Raw genomic sequence first — 6,474 nt, 5'->3', positions numbered from 1 at the left:
TTCCACACCGAGGTCCTCACCTGTGAAGTGGTCAACTTTGAAGGGTCCTACCACGCAATCTTCGGGAGGCCATGCTACACCAAGTTTATGGTGTTCCTGAACTACACCTACCTGTTGGCGCAAAAATCGGACGGCGGGCCATTCTCACGTCGAACACACGACCCGGGAGAATCTGCTTAACTCCTGTTCGAGTTATCGCCCTGGTGCGGTTCACACGGCGTGCCAGTCAATCTAACCTATTGATTGACAAGGAAGAACACGTGTCAGATTCAAGAGTCGATCGGCTGGTGTTCCGATCTGCTCTAAAGATGTACCGGCGGGGTGGCCGATAGAGTATGAGGACGATTGGCTAAGATCAGCCGATAATCACGTAGCAAATTATAAAGCAAACTACAGGAGCAACCTAACAATGCTACAAGGACAACACTTGAAACAGATCTAATCGGCTATAGTATGGTAAATTGATGAAAAAACAAAGTAAAAGCCGATCGGACGTGCTCCAAGCTAGATAACTGTGATAAAAGCTAAAATAACAGGCAAAACCTATAATTCTAGCAAATATCGATAACTGGTGAATAAATCTAAACAAGATGACAGCGATGCGCCCGAAGTCAAAGCTTAGATGTTACTCAAAATGCGGAACTTACAAATTGGCTGGAGATCATGTTGATGCAGCCCTGCCAACTCGCACGAACTCGTGAAAAAGAAAAGAGCTTGGCGGAGTCGCCGACTTGAAAGTAAAGTTGCGTGAAAAAGTAGATTTGTATTAATTTTGATGTGTCTTTCTTACAAGCCTCACGAGCTGTCTATTTATACCCTGTTACAACACGGTTCCTAGTCGATTACGACCCAACTCTATCTCTAATTTAAAGAAACAAAAATCTACATACAAATACGACTCGCACTGGAGTCGGACACCATCCAAGCCTCTACAAGCTAACCCTATCTCCACCTTTCTTGCCACCACCTCAGCCCATTTAGGCCCACTTTACCACATCGGCCAAGCCACCCTGGCTTCCCATCTACCGGACCCTGTTATCTTCATCGGCCGATCGGACGCACCACTACAACCTCATCGGCCGATGCACTAGCCACTGCTTTTATCAATCGCATCGGCCACTTGCCTTTCCTTTTGACACCGACCCGTCACGTGTAAAAAACCGACATCAACACTCCCCCCAGTTTCAGAGTGAAACATATCTTTTACTCCGAAATTACCTCAACTCCGATTCCTTCTTCCGAAAGAGACGCAACAGAATATGCAACAAAATATCCTCTGCCTCCGAAATCTCCTCCCTGATGATTACCTTCTCCGAACAGAGCGCCTGCAGTCAACGCCCCTTTTCGAAATCCGCGCAGACGGTGTAGACAAAATCCCATTTTTACCCTTTCTTCGAGTGATCCAATAAGTATTCACCCTTTTTCACCGTCTTCTTCCACCTTTTCACCTGGCTCTCTGGCGCACCTTTTCTTCTTCTGAGTGCACTTCTCCTCCTTTTTAATTTTTACTAATATCGACCAATCTTTATACAGGTCACCCCAGACACATCGGCCATCCCCTTCGAGCCGTCATCGGCTGTATAGGCTCCCGAGGTAAAGAGATGGATGCCATCTTGATTTAATATACCCTGTATTCACTTGACGCTTCTGCTTCTTAGGTAGCTGGTCCCAGCGCGTCATCGGCCATCCCCGGAGAGCCGATCGTCATCGAGACTTCATCTGACGAATTGCTCCCGCAAGACCTCCCGATGAACACGGTGCCTCTGCCGACCCAAGTAGAAGAAATCCTTTGGAAACGGGTAGTTATCTTTATACCCTCTAAGCCGATTCCTTTTATTGCTATCGGCTATGTGAGCATGAATCTGTACACATCGGTCATATGGGTCCGAAGTGTCATGTCATCGGCTAGGCGCCTACCCATATATTGGGGTAGTATCTTTTTAAGTATTTTCCGTTCAGAGCCCTTGTAAATTCCTCTCTCTCAAGAGTTTCCAATATGTATGCGTTTCCTGGAGTGTATTGACTGATCCGATACGGTCCCTCCCAAGTAGGTGACCATTTACCAAACTTGGGGTCTCTAGACCCGATCGCAAGACTAGCTTCCAGACCAGATCTCCCTGGGAGAACTCTTTGACCTTGACCTTTTTGTCATACCATCTGGCGACTCTCTTCTTATTCTCCTCAATACTAATCAAAGCCCTTAGCCGATGACCCGCCAAGTTGTCCGACTCCCCTTTCATCAGGGTAGAATAATCATTGGCCGATAGCTGGCCTTGGAGCGACACGCGTCTAGATCCAGTCTTCAACACCCAAGGTAAGACGGCTTCATGACCTTACACCAACTGGTAAGGGGACACCTTGGTGGCACCATGACAAGCCATCTGATAAGCCCACAAGGACTCATTTAGCATCGTATGCCACCGTTTTGGTTGTTCCTCAATCTTCCTTTTAATCAGTTTGATGATCCCCTTGTTGGATGACTTGACCTGTCCATTGGCCTGAGCTTAATATGGAAAAGAATTTAACAATTTAATCCCCATGCTAGTGGTGAATTCTTCGAACTCTCCTGAGGTAAACATTGTTCCCTGATTGGTCGTAATAGTCTGAGGGATGCCGAACCGATAGATGATGTGTTCCTTCACGAATTCGATCATGTTGGCCGACGTCACGGTCTTCAAGGGAATCGCTTCAACCCACTTGGTAAAATAATCAGTGGCCACGAGTATAAACTTATGGTCTTTGCTTGACGGCGGATAAATCTGGCTGATGAGATCAATTCCCCAACCCCTGAATGGCCACGGCTTTATTATTGGGTTCATAGCCGATGCTGGGGCTTGTTGCATGTTGCCGAATTTTTGACAATCTTGACAACCTTTATAATACTTAAAGCAGTCTTCAGGTATCGTCAGCCAGTGGTAGCCATTGTTTCTGATCATCCATTTCATCTTGAAGGCCGATTGATGAGCTCCACATACCCCTTCATAGATCTCCCCCATTAGATTTTTCACCTCTTCGACGCCAAGGCACTTGAGCAAGACCCCATCAATCGTCCGATAGTACAAATCATCCTCAAGCAATACGTATTTTGTTTCCTGAAAATGTATCCGCCGATCAACCCTTTTGGATGGGTCCTTTAGGTAATCGGCGATTTCCTTTCTCCAATCATTGGCCGCCAGTTCTAGGGCCATAACGCCGATAATTGGCCGATAACCAGAAGCATGCTGGGCGAGCTTATTAGTATCTTCATTGTATGCTCTGGGGACGTGTTTGACCCTCACTGTCTTGAACTCTTTCAATAACTGGAGGCATTCTTCTTGATACATTCTCAAAAATGTCGTCTATGCACTTGCACTTAGTTAATTGATCAACAATAAGCTTCAAATCCCCAAATATCTCCACAGCATCAGCTTTTATTTCTCTTAATATTTGGACACCCTTGAGGACGTCCCTATATTCGGCCTGATTGTTAGTGGCCGTAGCTTCAATCGGCAGGGAGAACTCATAGCTTACCCCCCGAGGTGATATGAGGATTATGCTGATTCCTGATCCAGACCCACATGTAGATCTGTCGAAGAATAAAGTCCACGTAGCTAGCTCGACGATGTTAATCTCTTGCCCGCAATGTTGGGTGATGAAATCTGCCATCACTTGCCCTTTAACGGCTTTGGTCGATTCATATCTCAGATCAAACTCTGAGAGGGCCAGAATCCACTTGCCGATCCTTCCCTTTAAAATCGTCAATGATAGCATGTACTTGACCACATCATCTTTGCATACAACGACACACTCCGCTGATAACAAGTAGTGACTGAGCTTGGTGCATGAGAAATATAGGCACATGCATAATCTTTCCACCGGTGAATATCTGGTTTCGGCGTCTATAAGCCTTCTGCTGACGTAATAAATCACCCTTTCGGCACCCTCGAACTCCTGGACCAGTGCCAAGCCGATAGCGCACTCAACGGCCGATAGGTATAGTTTAAAAGGCTTGTCGGCTTGAGGAGGTACCAATACTAGAGGTGATGTCAGGTACCGCTTGATGTTATCCAACACCCTTTGCTACTCTTCTCCCCATACGAACTTCTGATCGGCCTTCAACCTGAGCAACGGGCTGAAAGGCTGGAGTTTCCCAGACAGGTTGGATATAAATTGGCAAATGAAGTTGATCTTGCCGATCAGCAATTGTAACTCTGTCTTGTTTTGTGCAGCTACGACTTTGTTGATGGCACCAATAATCTTCTGATTAATCTCAATGCCATGCTCGTGGACCATGAAACCTAGAAACTGACCGGCCGACACGCCAAAGGCACATTTATTCGGGTTCATTTTCAACCCGTGCTTCCTTGTGCACTCTAGAACCTTGCGTAGATCGGCCAAATGCTCCCGATACCCCTTTGACTTGACGACGACATCATCAATATAGATCTCCACCAGGATACCAATGAGCTTGTGAAATATGTAGTTCATCATCCTCTGATATGTAGCTCCAGCGTTCTTCAAGCCGAAAGTCATGACCACCCACTCGAACAATCCAAGATGACTAGGACATCTGAAAGCTGTTTTGGAAATATCCTCTTCGGCCATTAACACTTGGTTGTACCCAGCGTTACCATCCATGAAGCTGATAACTCTGTGCCCCGCAGCGGCATCTATCAACACATTGACCCTCGGCATTGGGTAGCCATCCATCGGCGTAGCTTGATTAAGGTTCGTCCATTACGTAGTTTTCCATTTTTCCTTATACACAGGAACAATGTTAGAAATCCAATCAGCATGTCGACATTGCTGAATAAACCCTGTTTCAACCAATCTTGTAATTTCGACCTTTATATCAGGTAAAATACTCGGATTACATCGACGTTCAGGTTGTTGATATGGCCGATACCCTGGTTTTATTGGCAACCGATGTTCAACAATAGATCAGTCTAAACCAAGCATCTCATGATATTCCCAAGCAAAGCAGTCTTCTTTTTACTTTTTTTAAGTAGAGAAGAAATAAGAGATAACACATCGGCCCATTCTCCTTAGAGTAAATTGCGACGGACCGTAACAAAGTCTCTTTTTTACTTTTTTTAAGCAGAGAAGAGATAAGAGATAACACATTGGCCCATTCTTCTTAGAGTAAATTGCACCCATCATACAATAACTTGTCAGGTGGGTGCAAATTGGTCCAACAACTTGTAAAATGCTCAATCTAGTACAATAACTTGTCATGTGTATGCAGATTAGTTCAACAACTTGTAAAATGCTCAATCTAGTACAATAACTTGACATGTGGGTGCAGATTGGTCGAAAACTTATAAAAAACTCAAATTAGTGCAATAAATTAGTAAATTGGTGCACTCATAGTCCAAATGTTGTAGCAAGCAACGTGTTTGCTAATGCTGGGTCAGCCTGTATTTGCATGGGAACAAGTTATTGAGCACTATTTGATCATTAATACTCATGTCACGACTAGAACCTTTCCATATATCTAGAAAATTAATGTTACAAATTCTTATTAATTATTTTTATACAATAATTTAATTTAAATTAGGAATATTTAATTTTATATTCAATACTGATAATGATAAGTTCAACTCAATGTTGCATTTTTGTTCAGCTAGAAAACCAATATAGTAATGCATACTAACAGCATCTTTTAGAAGTTTGGTATAAATATTTTTTAAAGTCACGTGTACTCGTTTAGAAAAGTAAAAATGAGCTAAAATAGCAGAAACATACATGCTTCTCTATGGTTATTGAATACATGAGCAGAAACGTAGGTCACAGGATCTCTCATGGACTTTAATCTTTCATTAATGCCAATAGCGTAATTATAAAATTTTATTCACTTTTAAAACAAATAAGTTATGTACACTGTTGAGAAGCAACAAACATGTCACATGAATTTTATTGAAAAAAAAAGAATTATTCATTGGAAGAAAATTCACATACATGTCCATCTACTTTGCTTATTATGTTATTGTTCTAATTTTTGGACTGTAGGTGCACCAATTTATCATGTTATTATACGAAATTAAGCATTTTATAAGTTGTTGGACCAATCTACAACCACCTGCTAAGTTATTGTACTAAATTGAGCATTTTACAAGTTGTTGGACTAGTCTGCATACACATAACACGTTATTGTACTAGATGGAACATTTTACAAGTTGTTGTATGCTAGATGCAATTTACTCTTCTCCTTATTATTCACTGGCAAGCGGGGGCGTTTTTCTGACCCCATGCGTCCGTAACACGAAATGGAGGTGTGCGTGTCACTATCCGTTACCAGTACTAAGGGGGTGTTTGGGAAACACCTGTTAAAGTTTAACACCTATCACATCGGATGTTTGGATGCTAATTAGGAGTACTAAACATAAGCTAATTACAAAACTAATTGCTCGGATGGAGTATAATTCGCAAGACGAATATATTACGCCTAATTAGACCATGACTTGTCATTGTGGCTCTACAAGAACTGTTATGCTG

This window comes from Setaria italica, chromosome I (genome assembly GCF_000263155.2).
Source record: "Setaria italica strain Yugu1 chromosome I, Setaria_italica_v2.0, whole genome shotgun sequence".
NCBI classification, from domain to species: Eukaryota; Viridiplantae; Streptophyta; class Magnoliopsida; order Poales; family Poaceae; genus Setaria; species Setaria italica.
This window is presented reverse-complemented; position numbering follows the sequence as displayed.